The 16,580-nt window shown below is 39.1% G+C and overlaps 1 long non-coding RNA gene across 1 annotated transcript; it reads left to right on the top strand.

The window, feature by feature from the left end:
* The first annotated feature begins 3,087 nt into the window (after positions 1–3,087).
* Positions 3,088–16,461, top strand: LOC127569065 (uncharacterized). Its single transcript, XR_007956140.1, has 3 exons — positions 3,088–3,115; positions 12,425–12,503; positions 16,424–16,461. It is a non-coding gene; the product is annotated as an uncharacterized LOC127569065 (long non-coding RNA).
* The last annotated feature ends 119 nt before the right edge of the window (positions 16,462–16,580 follow it).

The raw sequence follows: 16,580 nt of genomic DNA, 5'->3' as shown, positions 1-16,580 counted from the left end.
AGGGAATGCAGACAAATGGCAGATACAATTTAGCACCAAGAAGTTTGAGGTGATGGATTTTGGGAGAAAGGATGGGCTGACAGGATACAATTGTAATGGAACAGTTCCAAAGAGTGTGAAGGAACAGAGAGACCTAGGAGTTCATGTGTATAGATCTTTGAAAGTGGCAGGACATGTTGATGTAAAAACAGAAAAAGCTGGAAAGATTCAGCAAGTCGGGCAACATCTGTGAAAAGAGAAATAGATAATGTTTCATATTTGAAACCTACATCAAACTGGGAAAGAGAGATAAGATGGTTTTAAGGTGCAGAGAAAGTGCCGGGAGGGACAGATAGGACAAAGGGAATATTGGTGATAGGGTGAGGCCAGGTTAAAAGGGTTAATGGGGGCAGTTAGAAGGTGATTGTGCCTCTTTGTCTGTGTTATGCTGGGACCTTCCCGGAGGCCAGGGTATACTAATGGAGAGAGATAAAACTGAGCCAACATCATCGATGGATATCTTCTAGCAGAAGTAGCCAGCTCTGATACAGACAGAGAAAATGAGTTATCTTAAGTTGGAGAATTTGATACTTGAGTCCAGAAGGCTGCAGTGTGCCAGATGGAAGATGAGATGTTGTTCCTCAAGCTTGCATTAAGCCTCATTGTAACAATGCTGGAAGCCACTGACAGATATGTCAGAATGAGAGCTGCATGGAGACTTGAAGTGTCAGACAACAGGAAGCTCAGGGTAGCCCCTGTGGATTTTCATTTAAGACATGATTAGGAAATAGATCGCAAACCCATGGGATCTTGAGCTTCATTATTAGAAGTAATGATTACAAAAGAAGGAAAGCTATGCTGAATCTTTAGAAAACACCGATTAAGCCAGAAGTAGAGTCCTGAGCAGAATATTTATTTCTGGTCACTACATGAGAAAGGATAAAAAGGTCCTTCAGAGGGTTTGGAGGAGGTTTACCAGCATGGTTCCAAGGATATGGATGTTAACTGCAAGGTTAGGTTGGAGAAGCTTCTTCTCCTTGGAGCAAAGGAATTTGAAGGAAGATTTGACAGATGAGTGCAGAATAATGACTGGGTTAGATACGATAGATTAGAAAAGATTTTCCCAATAGCTGATGGCATAGGGACTAGAGGACACAAACTTATGGCTTTGGTAAGAGAGTGGAGGTGTGTGAAGAATTTTCTTACGCAGTCTGATAATGATCTGGAACTTCCCGCCAATGAGGATGATGGGGTGAAGGAAGTGGAGCAAACAATGATTTCAAGAGAAAATTGAACAGGCACTTGAGAGAAATAAATATGCTGGGCCCAGTGGACAGAGTGGGGAAAAGGGACTCGCAGGTTTGTTCTATAGGCAGCCAGCATTGATCTGATGAACCAGGTGGTTTCCTTCAGTGTTGTCATGACTGTGACTTATCCTGTTGTTCCAGTGTGCATTTATGTGTATTTGTGCACACAAGGTAAAATCATTCTAAACCAACGTTGTAGTTATATGTTCAATGGTAGAATGATAGCCATGTTCCCTGACTAAACTGCAAATTACTGTGAATTACATCGAAGCATAAAAATAAAGTGGCGGCACGGTAGTGTAACAGCGTAACACTATTACAGCGCCAGCAACCTGGGTTCAATTCTTGCCACTGCCTGTAAGGAGTTTGTACGTTCTCCCCGTGCCTGCGTGGGTTTCCTCTGGGTGCTCCGATTTCCTCCCACATTCCAAAGACGTACAGGTTAGGAGTTGTGGGCATGCATATTCTCGGTAATGCAAAAAGACATTTTTTGTGTGTTTCGATATACATGTGACTAATGAATTAATATCTTATACTGTATATCAACTGCACCTTTTCAGTTTACCACATTCATTTGTCCCTGGTGAATTGTGACTGCGGATCCAGGAAATTCACGTCTGCAAAAAACATCTAATTCATATAGATCAAATTACGGGAGGGAAAATTGATGGAAACAGTTTAAGTACCAACTTGCTCCTCAGAAATACATGTCCTGATCTTATGCTGAAGAACAGCTGAAAAATAACATATCCTAACCCTAACTCAGGAATTAGGAAAATTAAGTGTTGCTTCATAGGCACTGTAATTACATATTATCTTCAACTATCAACAAGATAACAACATGGTGAGTTGGTTTCAATATTCAATTGACTTGTTTGTGTTTTGAAAAAAATGATAATAACATCAACATGATTATTGGAATGTATTTGGATTTCTCTTTTACAGTACTGTGGTAACTCAGCAGCTTCAAGGAGACATCTGCTTATTGTAGCAGCCAACTGTCAACCACACCTGAGCCATGGAGCAAACAGTGTTGCAATAGTTAACCACGTGAAACAATTTCTTAAGGCAGCAGTGACACTGTCAACTTAAAATAATAGTTATCCATGGAAGCTAACAGAGGTAAGGCACAGACCAATATTCATATGCAAAGTTACAGTCTCACTTGATTAAATTAATGCAGCATAAACTTTTTGAATACATAACAAAGGGTTAAGCAGCTTTGTGATCAGCTCTGTATTCCTTCTCACACATCTTTTGAAAACATACTCAAACTTCACTTCAACAAAGCTATTATGAGCTGTCCTCAAGCATTTTTCCAATAATCTTGAAAAACAAGCAGCACAAAGCAGAAGAAAAATATTTTGCCAGCACTGCTGCTTAGCGTCATCGAATTATGGGCACCGCATGTGCTCAGAATGCACAATGCAAATTCATTTCACAATGCCAGAGCTCTGGACAGAATACCAAGCGCAAGTGTAAGAGAATTCACTTGGTACCCAAGAAAAATAATTTGAAGTATATTCTAAGTGATAAGAAATGAGGAACTGCAGGGAGCAAAGAGATTTAAGAGACTAGGTATACAAATAAATTAAAGCTAGTAGAGAGTTACAAAAAAACAACACAAGCACCTATGAATTGTTGATCTTTTTTTATTGGGCTTTTTGGGCTTCAGATAGTTTTGTTAGAATAAGCTGTGCATCATAAAACATTAAAATATTTTATGTTTTACAGTATTTTCTTGGAGAGTCTGGTGCTAAAATATGCTGTGCATTAGACTATATGAAGTCACCATCGGTTTGTCAAATTGTGGGCGTTGAACAAGAAAAGTGAGTGCTCAATCTTTGACAGAACTTAACAGTTTAAACAAGTGTGAGGACAGAGGTTATCACCTGGTTGAAGTCTACAGTAAGTATTAGTTGAGTCTGTACATGATGCAAATGAGAAATCTATTAGCAGCAACCATCTGGTAGTTCCAATTTGAAAAACAAGCGTTATAAACTGTGCTTAAGGTGGGCATCTTACTTAGTAAACCAGAAAAAAAAAGAAAATAGAGAACAGCTCTGGAGGGTGGACTACATGCTGATCATGACCTAACATGTTCTTCAGCCAGAAGATTGCCAGTTAAAAAGTTGAAAGCAAAGAGAATAATGCCACCTGCTGACTCTCAAATGTGTGATTACATATTTCTCATGACATAGAAGGAGGCCCTTTAGCCCTTTGAGTCTGTGCCAGCTCACAAAGCATTGCTATCTGTCCCATTGCCCCAGATTTCCCTGTAACCTATTCTCTCTCACATGTCCACCCACCTACTCCGGGGGTAATTTACAAAGGCCCAATAACCAACCAACCTTTTAGTCTGTGTCATGTGGGATGATACTGAAGCTTCCTAGAAAAGCCCAAGTGGTCACAGGGAGAACATGCAAACTCCAGGTAAATAGGAATGAACCCAGGAAGTCAGGTCACTGGAACTATGAAGCAGCAACTCTACTAGCTGTGCCACCATGCCACTCTTGTCACAGAATTTGTCCTTACTCAACTGATAAGTGTGTCAATTAAATTTCAGTAAATCTGTACTCAATCCTCTCCTTTTGGGTTTGTAATTGAATCAATGCCATGACTCTAGGCTTATAGCATTGTGGAGACCAAAACCTTGAGGCAGATTCTTTTGGGACTGTTGACCTTTAGCAATTGCAATTAAGAAGGATGTAAAAGAAAAGCACCATGGATGCTAGAACTTGGAATAATGTCAGAAAATACTGGAAATACCTGCAGGTCAGGCTGCATCTGTGGAAAGAGGACCAAAGTTAATGTTTCAGCCCTATGACCTCTCATCGGAACTGGAAAAGAATATAGAAGTACCAGTTTTTAAGCAAGTACGGATGAAAAAAGGGCAGTAGATGGGGAGGAAAGAACAAAAAGGGAGGATCTGTGATAATGTAGAAGGCAAGACTCATCAGACGGGGAAGGAGCAATGGTGCAAGCCAAACAGGAGGATGGGGCAATGGAATAAGTAAAGAAACAAAAGTGGAACTGTAATTACCAATATCACAATCATGACTGATGCCTGAGGGAAATAGGAATGGCAGAAAGGCACTTACAAGCTAGAATTATTGGTGCAAAGTTGAGTTCAGAAAGTTAAATTGCTTAACTAAAAGATGGAATGCTACTCGTTGAGCTTCATTGGAAACATACAGGAGGCTGAAGTCAGAGTGGAAATGTGATAATAAAATAACATTCAACAGGATGTTCAGAGTCACACCTGTAGAATGAATGCAAATGTTCGATAATTACATATAATTATAATGTAATTACATACAATATACAGCATTGAAATAGGCCAGTTTCCAGCCAAACATCCTCCCATCCTTCGTCTTCTTACTTAATCATCTTAAGCCTCTAATCCTTTCTTCCCAATAAACATCCAAAGATTCTTCTTAAATGCATCAATGCCATTTGCCTCAACCACTTACTGTGGTAGTATATTCTGCATTCTCTTCAAATTTCTTCTTTCATCCTTAATTGATGACTTAACTATCTTATATTGATGACATCTAGCTTTACTGTTCCCCACAAGTGGTAATACTAGATTAAGGTGTGGTAAACTGGAAACCCCCAATACAGGTGTGGGGATAGTATTTCCTCTCCAAGGGTGCAAAATATTTCCTGCATGTATCAATGCTCATCAGCTGTTCATTGCTCATTCAATTTTCATGGGCCTTTGCCAAAAGGCCCAATATTGTTACAGTTGGGCCTGCTTGTGGACTTCAGGAAGGGGAAGTCAGGAGAACACCCACCAGTCCTCATTGAGCGGTCAGTGCTGAAAAGAGTGAGCAAGTTCCTGGGCGTCAACATCTCAGAGGATCTATCCTAGGCCCAACACATTGGTGCAATCATGAAGAAGGCATGCTAGTGACTCTGCTTCATTAGGAGTTTGAGGAGATCTGGTATGTCACCAAAGACTCTTTACAAATTACTATGGATGTACAGTGGAGAGCATCCTGATTGGTTGCATCACAGCCTGGTATGGAGCCTCCAATGCACAGGATCTCAAGAGGGTGCAGAGGGTTGTAGACTCAGCCAGCTCCATCATGGGCACAACCGTACCTACCATCGAAGGCATCTTCAAGAGACGGTGCCTCAAAAAGATGACATCTATCAAGGACCCTCACCATATGGGACATGCCCTCTTCTCGTTACTACCATCAGGGCGGAGGTACAGGAGCCTGAAAACCCAAACTCAACGATTCAGGAAGAATTTCTGCCCTCCACCATCAGATTTCTGAATGATCCATGAACACAGCCTCATTATTCTTTTTATTTGCACTATTTATTTATTTTTGTAATTTATGGATTTTTATGTCTCTGCACTGAACTGCTGCCGCCAAACAACAAACTTCACGTCATATGTCAGCGATAATATATCTGATTCTGATTCTACTCTATACCTTTGAAGGAGAAAGTATATTGTGTTTGCAGGAGGTGTTGTGCTCTGGAAACATTGCTGTCCAACAATCAACAAGGGCTTCCCTGGGGAGAGATTGGGCATCCAGTTTCTGGACTCTATATTGTAGATGGTGGAGCAGTTGGAAAGGAGAGATGTCCTGTGTCTGCAGTGGGTACAAAAGGCCCACTCCAAGCACAAAAGGCATGTATAGCTGTGGAGATTAATACCAGCCACAGCCAGAAGAAATCAACCAACTGCTTTGACTTGTAAGCAGCTGATGATCCCTTTTATATGGTGCCGAGAGCAGATCCATCAAGCTGCTTACCATATGTTCAGCCATGTGATGTTAAGACAAGTTGTCACTGGAGCGTGGAGCTCTGAAGTGCAGTACTGGTGTCAAATTAGCATTGCACACTGATTGATGTTGTGATCTGCATATTCAGCATACTTATGACAAAGATTACATCCAGCACACTTTGCGCCAAAAATGTGTGCTTGGATGCCTTTTTAGAATGGCAATCCGATCCTTGGGGAATCCAATTAGGCAGTACCTAGACTAATTTTGCCACTCTCTCCACATTTCTCTCTCTCTTGCTCTCTCTCACATCCTCTGTCCATCTGTCTTTCAAGAGTAAACAGAGCCTTCTTTCCTGATGGTTATAATCCTATGGTTTGGCATTATTTTTGTTTGTCTTTTTTGCTTAGTAAATGTGTTAAACAACACAGGCAAATGATCCCCGATAAGTATAATGTTACTGGACTGGAGTGGCTTAAACACCTTATGGCTGTGTACCTAAACATATTCTGTGGTTTCCTTCTTGACTCCCTGAATCTTCGGATTGAGGTCTGATTCAGTGTCCTTCGTCATTCAGCAGTGATACGGTGTCAGGTTGAAATATATGTACCCCTTCTCTGTTCAGGTAACACTTTCCATATTTGGGTTCACCTTCTTGTTCTTTCTTTTATTAGTTATTTCCCATCTTTTTTGTGGATGTATTAGCTTATTATTTCATATATTCTAATGACATAGAAGACCATTTGCCACAGAGAGAATGTACAGACTCCACACAGATAGCACAAACTGTGCCAAACAAACAAACTGCTGGAAAAACTCAGTGGGTCAGGCAGCATCTGTGGAAGGAAATGGACAGTCAATGTTTCAAGTTGAGACCCTTCAGCTGGACTGCAACTTTTTGGTCCCGATTCCAGCATCAGCAGTCTCTTGTGTCAGCATAAAACTGTGCCATTCTTTTCTGTCTGTTATGCATGCATAATTACTTTATGGCAGGGTAAAATATCTACATCTGGTGAATCTTTGGTTAACAGCATTTTGGCCAGTTCTGGACTGTTATCAGCTAAAGATATGACCTGCCCTTCTAAACTGCTGCCAATTTCCCCTAGCTAGGGCATTCTGTCTTTCATCCTGCTAGCTAGTCATTCTGCTAGCTACCCCTTGTCTCAAAGTTTTCAACAAACAGTCATATAATTCACCTTCAGTGTAATGATGATCATATTGTGATCAGCAACGGGACTATATCAAATTGAAAGTAGTTACACATGAATGTGAGTACTTCATGATGGGTTGGAGTGTGCTGAAAGGATGGGTGGCATCTCCTGTGGCTGTTGAGGAAAGTGATGTGGATAGGGATTGAGTGTTGGTGTGATGGAAATTTGTACTAGGGTGTTATGGAAAGAAAGGCTCCCTTTGAATGTGAAAAGTTGGAGGAAGTGAGCAGATGTATAAGAAGCTGATGGAAATCTGAAGACAAGGGGAACCGTGTCATGTTTCTGAGAGGGAAGGGAATGGAGATGGGTAGATTTTAGGGCCTGTCAACTATGGTGGAGGGGACTTGTCAAAGCATATGCAGCAGAAATGGGCAAATTAAGGGAATAGAGTCCTTACAGGAAATAGGATAGAAGAAAGTGGAACAGAGGCATTGTGGGAATCATTGCATTTATTGAAGACATGTTGATCCTGGAATGGGTGGCGTGAGGTGCAGAGATTCACCAATGTTATCTTGTAGGTTAGGAAGTTTAATTATGAGGACAGATTGAATATAATAGACTTATATTCCCTTGAATATGGATTTCTCCCCACAAATGATGGAATATTGGGAAATTTAAACTTTGAAAATTGGGGTGAATACATTTTTGTTGGGTAGAAGTATGAAGGGATATGCAGCTAAAACAACTAAATAGAGGTGCAGTATGGCAGAACAGAGTCAAAGGACTGAATATGTTAAATTTCTTCCTATCTCCAGAAAGTTTGGAAGAACATGAGACATCCAATGCTGTGAGGCAAAAAATGTTTGACTGATTTGCTATTGTGCATTTTACTCTGCAGTCCAGTTTCAAGCATGTGACATCTTCATTACTTACGTAAATGTGGCCACCTACAAATTTATACATTTCATAGTATAATAAAAGAGTAAAACAACATAACGGATCATGGATTTTTAATTAGAAGCATGGTGTTCAGGAGCAAGAAAATCATGACAGTCTTTCGTAAAAAAACTGCTCAGCCACAACTGAAGGATTGTGTTCAATTCTAGCCACCACACTTTAGAAAAAAAGTTGCAGAGGCTTTGGAAAGGATGGAACAGAGATTTACTGGGATGAGGGGCTTCAGTTACATGGATTGACTGGAGAAGCTAGCTTTGATTTTCTTGAAATATAATAGGTTGAGAGGGGATCTGATAGAGGTATTTAAATTCATGAAGGGTTTAGACAGTAAGTTGAGAGAAACTGTTTCTATTGGCTCATGCGTTAAGAATCAGGAGAGATAGAATGAAGGTGATTGGAAGAAAAACATGCAGCAAGTGGTTTAGATGTGGAATTGAGAGGTAGAATGGAGACACATGCAATTGTGGTGTTCAAAAAGGATATAGACTCAAAAGGGAAAATAAGTCATAGGGCTATGGAGTAAGAGCTGGGTTTTGGATTGCTGTTGCATGGAGCTGGCGTAAACTCAATGAGCTGAATGGCCTTCCATGTGGTACTGTTTCTGTGATACTATGAATCTGTGGTTTTAGGTATAAAATCTGATTTTATACCTAAAAACACAGATTCATAGTATCATTGAAACAGTTGCAGTGCATAATATTTTAAATTCAGTCACCATCATTTGTAACTTATATTGAATATGTAATTTCAGAGGCAGATAAGTATGTTTCTTCTATGTGGGGAGGCAATTTTCTCCTGTGTACCCTGTACTTTTCAATGGAAACAATATATCATTCATGAATTCCACTGACACACATGATTTAAAATTCCGCTATCAAGAAGTTTCTGAATAGTCTCATTAAGGAAATAGTTGAAAACTTATTTTGTAAGGAATGTCAGACAAAGTCTTGGCACTTAACAAAGATCAGGAGTAACTTAAGGTTTTGGAGTCCGTTTTCATTAATATTTCTGACCTATATGACTACAGCAATGTATGATAAAATTAGGAATCATTGTTTCTGACATGTCCTTCAATTCCAAGATTCATGGATGCAATCTCATTTAATTTTTTCTTTGAAATGAGAGGTTGTATTAAGTGTTCCATTGTCATCCAATCCATTAGATGGTACTATCAATGCTGCATTGGGAATTTCTGTTCCAGTGACTAATCCAGGCATTTATGAAAACTTTGTATGTTCTTTTTCACAAATAATGGGAATGCCGATAATGATTTTTTTTTGTGAAAAATGAGTGCAAAAAGCTGTTAACTCTTCATAGACCAGTGTTGCCTAGTTTGATTTTACTAGAGAACCCCATTGCACATACTCATACAATATAGATAAAGAAACCTCACATGAGTATATTTACTAAATAGTTGTTGTCGTTCATTAACCAAGGAAATGAAGCACTCACAATAATCAAATTTACATGCATGCTTTTTGTCTTAAAATTTTGCTGATGAATATACATAAAGGTAAAAGTTCACTCAGTGAAAATATGATTACTGAGATCACACATCCAGTGACTGTATCTATTATATATTGTTTATCTACTTGCCAAACTTGATTCTCATTTATCCATTTGTAGTCAGTGGCTAGATTCTTGGACACCTCTGTCCTAATCTACAGAAGAGAGTTCCCTCTTTAAAAAAACTTTGTTCACACATTATGGAGAAAACATGAGAATGGCAGGATATTGGGCTTATCATAGGTACGTTCCAGTGTGGTAGAAGAGGTATGAGATGAATATACTTCCTAGATATATTCCAAGCTGTAGAAAACACTAACATAGAATGTGGATGCCACTGTTAAAAAGCTGCTGTTAGTTTCTGCCTCAGACTGATTTACCTTTGATTATTACCTTTGTATTTTCATTGAAAATACCAGACAATGGAAAATATATGCTGTGGTTCAGATAATGTAAATCATTGAAATGGAAAACAAACCACACTCAATATACTAACGAACAGCAAATTAGGAAAACTGTATGTTATGAATTTCTTGCTGAGTTGTCCATACAGCCATCTTCAACAAGAAGGAATATAAACATTCCCATGTCTAGTTTCCTGAGGTCCGCCAGTGTGTGGGTTAGTGAAGGACACAAAGAGCTTCTCATCTTTTATCCTTACTATGGTTGATCAAGAGTGAACTTGGATTGGAGTGGGTTATGAATAAACATTAACATTTCTAACAAAAATAAAGAAGAGCTATTACTTTATGTAAAATTAATGTTTGTATTCTAAAACACAAACAGAATATAGTTTTTTTTGCAGAGAGCAACATTTTTTCTATATGTGATATATTTGAGATATATGTGGTAAGGGTAGCAGAAAAGATGAAGTTGAATCTGTGGATTTCAAAGCTCTTCACCATTGAAGTTGTTCTCACATTATCTTGCAGTCTGATGTAGACTGATAGATTGCTTTGATTAATTAAAATGCCCACTATCATAGGACCTAGTTCGATCATGGACTTGTACGATCTGACAAATTTATGCTCCTGTATCGTTTTAGAATTAAATGACTTGAGTTGAATTTAGATAATGTTTTCTAACATTTGTTTTCTGAGTTTGAAGTTCTTTTTCTAAGATAAATGGAGTGTTGCTTCACAGGATTGAGATTTAGGGATTTTCACATGGAAGTCAGTGCACCATGTGTTGATCTAATTTTGACCTGTGATCTCTGTTCTTGTTACGCACTCACTCTCTGAATGCATCGATGCATCCAGAACTTCTGTCCTTGCTCCATTTGAACAAGGTTCTACATTAGAAGCCATAACATATAAAATTATATTGTTTGAAAAATAAATCTTTACTGTTTATCAAAATTTTTTGTAAGGCATGATCAATTTCTGTTAAACATATTTTATGGCAAGTAGAACCATCTAAAAGGAGGGAATTACATCAGTTTTAAAATAGGTAAAAATTGCAAAGGTAGAAGGAAAAAGGTGAGAGATTGAATACTGTAGTAGGACAGCAAACTGCCCTTTTAACTTGGAGCACAGAGTGCTTGGAAAAAATACTCTTCTCTATTTCCCAAAAGTATTTGACAAGGTGTTACAGTAAGAGGTTGGTGAATAACTTAGCCCAGGTATGAAGTGTCTTAGCATGGATTGAAAACTGGCTATTATGTAGAAAACAAAGAGTTGGAATAAATGGGTCTGTTTTTGGCTGGAGGGATGTAACTCGTGGAGTACCCCATGGATCAGTTCTTGGCCCTCAACTGTTTACATTAATGACCTGGAGGATGGAATAAAACGTAAAGTTTCCAAGTTTGCCAATGATACAAAAATGGGTAGAAGGGCATGTTGTGATGAGGCTGTTGTGTTTCTACAATGAGATACAGATAGACTGAGTGATTGGGCCAAAACCCAGCAAATGGAGAGGTGAGACAGTTTGGGTTTGTATTCCTTGGAGTTTAGAAGAATGAGGGGTGAGATCCAAAGGGGCCTGATAAGGTAGATGTTGAAATATTCTAATTAGTGGGAGAGTCATGAACAAGGGGAATTTAGCTACAAAATAAGGGGTCCATCATTTAAAACTTAGGTATGTAGAAATTTCTTCTCTCAGAGGGTAATGAATCTTTGGAATTCTCTGCCTCCAAGGGTGGTGGAAGCCAAGTCATTAAATATATTTAAGGTGGAGATAGATAAATATTTGAAAGATCGAGGACTTGAGGGTTATGTGGAACTGGCACAGAAGAGGAGTTGAGGCAAGCATACATTAGCCATAATCGTATTGAAAGGCAGGGCAGACTTGATGGGCTTGGTGGCCTACTCCTTGCTCCTTTTTTCTTGTGTTCTTGTGTTCTATATCAGCTTTAGGGATTCCAGGAGATCTAAGTTTGGGGCAGCTGTTACTGAGTTCTGAATAGGTTCAACACATGTTAGCAAAGGAAATAATTAATGTATCACACTAATAAGAACATTTTTTTCTGGTTTATAAGGCAAGGGGCTGTTTTGTTTAGAAGGGATCATGTTGACCTCATACCTTGTCCTTAATGGGGCCTCGTGCAGTAATTCAGTTTATGAAGAATCATGCGTTTGGAAGCTGTGGAAGTGGGCAAATCGGTCCCGGAAAATTGCTGAATATGCTTCCAACATTTGTGCCATCAATGGGTCTCAAGTTTATATAAATATTAAACAAGTGCCTAAAGTGCATTACATTTCAAAGTATCAAGGATTTTACACAAAAGCTGCGCGACATAGATTAAGAGATGCTTTATCGTTTAATTTATTTCTCTTCTTTGTAGACTAAGTAGACCTTGAATACTGGGTCCCTGGAATCCAAATTAAAAGGTGGCAAATAGAAAAGCTGCTTATTCTCCCAAGGTAAGCATAATACTTAACTGGCACTAGGGGTGATTTAACAAAATTGGGCACATGAATTTCATAACTGTTTAAGCAGTTAGGAGCACTGTAAGTGGAGCCAAAACAAAAAATCAGAATTGCTTGCTGTCCATGAAAGAGCTATGATTGGGAGGAGAAGTCTTCAGCTTTGACACTTCCTGGTGGGAGTACAATCAAGGAGTAGGATGAACTGACACAGTCAGCAAGTGGGGGAGAGAAGTATTCACTCAGCATAGAGCCAACAAGCAACTTTGGAGGACTGACATTTTATGAAGATGTTGTGATTTTGGCTGAAAAGAGACATGTCCCATTGACACTACAGTTATATGACCCCTTCTGATGTATAGGAATTCTTGGCATATTTTTATTTTATGTTGTGGTTTAGAAAATCTTACGACTAGACTCTGAATAAGGAGGGAGCATTACAGGATTATTCCATGCAAAATCTCTGTGTGAAACCATTTGTTTGTGGGGATTGTGTTTTAAGCCTAACCTTGATGCACTCCATTAAGAGTAGAAAATGATGATAGTCATCAACTATTATTATGGTAAATTTTAATGAATATAATAATTTTAGAACTGTTCAGAGATTGGATCTAATCTAGCATTTTCTGTTCAGCATAGAATTGCGATTGGTGGTGAGGAAAATGAAAATAGGGGAAGTTCTTTTTACAGTGGCTGTGTATCATTTTGTAGAAACTTTTATATTGGTTGTTTAGAATGATTTAAGAAAAAGATCCACTAGCCGTACCACATTTTCAAGGAAACTAGGTGTAGCCTACAAGTGTTGTCCTTGAAAGTATGCTCACATCTTGAGAGGGAATTTTAAAAAAAACTTGGCAAAAAATTGGAAGGTCTTCTGCACACCATTCTGTTTTAATACAATTCTATTCAGGATAGGGAGGAACAATCCTCAGAAAGAAAAATATTTAATTCACATACTTTTCCTAAAAAGGTTGTGGGATTGAATATTACAGAACATGCTGACAATGAAGAGTGCAGTACTTTGCAGCTTTTTTTTTAACAAAAAAGCTTAAAAAACCTTCTCTATATACTGCAAAATAAAAACAAAAATTCCTCCTTGTACGGCTACGTCCTGACAAATCTAATTGGCTCCTTAACAAATGTTATGCTTGGATCAGGATTTGGGAGTTAAAGATAAAAATATCCAATATGCAGTTCCTTTGTACTACAGCCCACTTAATCAGTTAGCAGTAACTCAGAAACAAATACAGAAAGTATTGAAGTGTTCAATTTCTTTGAGGTTCTGTCTACCCTTGCAACCAAAAAAAAGGCTGAAGTTAGAAGACTAAAGTGGAACTTATATAGCAAAATTAGGTGCCACAGCAGAAAACTCACTTTGAAATAGTACCCCCATCAATGTATAATTTATTTAGCAATGATAGGACTTCTTATAAAGTATTATTTTCTCTCAGTGAATTAAAATGCAGCCTTTGCATTTATGTAGCACCTTGTATGACTTCACTATGAACTGCAACATTCCAGAGTCAATGAAATTCTTTTGGTCACAAATATAATATTGGAAACATACTGCAATGTTCCACAAACAGGAGTAAAAATGGAAAGACAACCAGTTCACTCTCAGGAGGTGGGTTGGTAAATGAATAATTTCCACAAGATTGGCAGCTTTAACCCCGGCTGGCTGGGGTCCCAGGCCTCATGAAATCTGACAGCTGAATGGAGAGAATAGTTAAAGGGAGGAGGTGTCTGTCAATATAGCCATCCTTGTGGACTAGGAGAAGCAAGCAATTTTCAGCTTGCCCTTCCCTCCTCCTGCCCCAAGCTGCATCTTAGCGAGTCTACATGTACCCAGCAAAATATCCCTTATTCAGGAGTGGGAGCTCTTCTGGGATTTAGCAGGGTTGCAGTGGGGTGGGGGGTGGGAGGGATGGTGGGAGTCCCTCTTGATTTAGCTACCTCTTGAATCAGGGCCCAGATTCCCCAACTAAATTAGACAGTACCCCACCCTTCCCCCATCACAGTTGGGGATCATCTCTTCCCCTTAAGATCAGGTTTCAGAATCCCATGGACTCCAGTCATTATGTTGGAGATCAGACATCCTGCTGTCTACTCTATGGTCCTTTGCACATGATTGGAAGCTGAACCTCAATCTGTAGCTATGGAATTAAAGCTCCATATCATGTGGGAAAACCCAACTTCTGAAAGTCAGCACCACTGACTACAAAACTTACTCCAAATAATTCAATATTATATTGCCAGAGGAAGTGTAGAAGTGGGTACAATTACAACATCTAAAAGCATTTGAACAGTTACATGGATAGGAAAGGTTTAGAGGGATATGGGCTGAATGCAGGCAACTGGGACTAGCTCAGTTGGGCAATTTGGCCAGCATGGACGAGTTGGGCCGATGGGCCTGTTTCTGTGCTGTATAGTTCTATGACTATAAGTGGATAAATGAGGAAAATACTTCAGTGCTCCAAACCCCTAACCAATGACCAGCCTGCTGAACATAATGCAAGAAGGGGGTCAAAGATGTTTGAGTATTTATCACTTTCCTCAGACAATGACAATAAAACGTACTTGGTGGCAGGTAGCAGCCTGTGTCTGCACCTGACCCAGTACCTGGGAATTTGGAATTGGCAGTTAAAGATGGTGCTACATTAAGACTACTGAACAGTGTCACTTGCCAGCTAGGTAGCTTATAATACCTGCTGCAAAGCATCATAGGTTGCTTGGCTGGCCAAACTGGGGTCACCTAATCATAACTTTAATTGAAAAATGTGAAGACTCATGCTTAACCATGAGCTGCATCCACACTGTAGTTTACAATCCACCCTGACCATTAACATATTACAGGAAACCCCCCAAGAAATGTCTGTTTACATAACGTCTAAAAAAAGTCAGGAAATCTTCCAATTAAATAAACCTAATCGGCCTAGTAGAAACTGGAGCTTTACTGTGGGCAGTTCAGTGGGCTTGATCCTGACCTCCAGTGTTGTCTGTGTGGAGCTTGCACATCCTCCCTGTGATTGTGTGTGTTTCCTCTGGATGCTTCAGTTTTTTTCCTTCATCCCAAAAGTGTGTGGGTTGGTAAGTTAATTGGTCACTGTAAATTGTTCCTACTGTAGGTGCATCGTAGAATCTGGAGGAGTTGATGGGAATGTGAGGAGAATAAAATGGGATTAGTGTAAATGGGTGCTTGATGGTTGATGCAGAATCAGTTGGCTGCAGGCCTGATACCCTGCTGTATGTCTCTGAGGTTTGTGAGTGGGGATTAAAGTAGGACAGGCTATGCAACGAGTGCCTAACTCAAATTTATTCCAATCCTGCTGGGCAGGTTAGATTAAAATTCTGGACTACAATGTGTGTCCTATTAGAGAAATATTGGATATTTAATGGCAACAGTTTGCATTTATATATCATCTCTAATATAGAAAGATTGTATTCCATTGAGACAAAATCAAATAATACAGCTATAAATGTGACTTTATATCAAAAACATAGTTGAATAGGTGGGTTTAAGCAGGGTATTAAAGGAGGTAAAGCAAGGGACAGAATTTAAGGAGAGAATTCCAAAGTATGAGACATTAAAGATCAGAATTCAGTGGGAGAGAAGATGAAAGAAACTATATCAGTATTCAGCATGTTCGCTGAATACTTTTATTGCCTAAAAAAAATTAGAACCGATTAAAATGACTGCTAAACCCAGCTGAAAGTCAAGGCATGTAAATTTTAAACAAGACCGGGACAGGAAACCTAGTAACACAGTTCGTCCAATGCCCGAAACCTTTGAATTTGTAAAACTCCCCCAGTCAGATGAAATCATTCTGCCATGAAAAATGATATTTTCCCTGACAGTTTATTAATTTTTCAATGCTTACTTGGAATTAGCTGTGAAATATGTTTGTCTGTAATTTCAGACTCTTCAATTATTTCTGTGGATTTTGGCATTGCTGGTAAGGCTGGTATTTATTGTCCATTTCAAGCAGCAGTTGTACCCAATTACACACAGGCTCCACTAGTTTAGTTAACCAATCAGGGTGTTTCATTAGGCAGCTAAGAGGCAACCAAGTTGTT

The sequence above is a fragment of the Pristis pectinata genome, chromosome 4 (assembly GCF_009764475.1).
Source record: "Pristis pectinata isolate sPriPec2 chromosome 4, sPriPec2.1.pri, whole genome shotgun sequence".
NCBI lineage: Eukaryota > Metazoa > Chordata > Chondrichthyes > Rhinopristiformes > Pristidae > Pristis > Pristis pectinata.
This window is presented reverse-complemented; position numbering and strand designations above follow the sequence as displayed.